Below are 367 nucleotides of genomic sequence, written 5' to 3' on the forward strand. Positions count from 1 at the left end.
CATAGTGCTCTGAACAGACTATAACAGTGAACAGTGTACGCACTAAAACAGAGACTATGCTATGTCAGTGCCCCAAGGCTATAGCAGTAACCAATTTGAGCATATAGTGAATGTTGAGTATAAATGACAGTGATGATCATGGTCATTAGGAGGGATAGAGGATTGTAGATGGAAAGTGAGTGTGGATGGAAAGATTCAGTGGGGGACTGAGTTCAGTGGGGTGACGGCTGTGGGGAAGAAACTGTTCCTAAACCTGCTGGTTTTAGTCTGTAGGGTCCTGTAGCGTCTTCTGGAGGGGAGGGGCTGAAAGACTTTATTGGCAGAATGAGAGGAGTCCCTGAGAATGATGCATAATAATAATGGATTG

The sequence above is a fragment of the Pundamilia nyererei genome, unplaced genomic scaffold (genome assembly GCF_000239375.1).
Source record: "Pundamilia nyererei isolate P.nyererei 1_Seehausen unplaced genomic scaffold, PunNye1.0 scaffold00237, whole genome shotgun sequence".
Lineage (NCBI taxonomy): Eukaryota > Metazoa > Chordata > Actinopteri > Cichliformes > Cichlidae > Pundamilia > Pundamilia nyererei.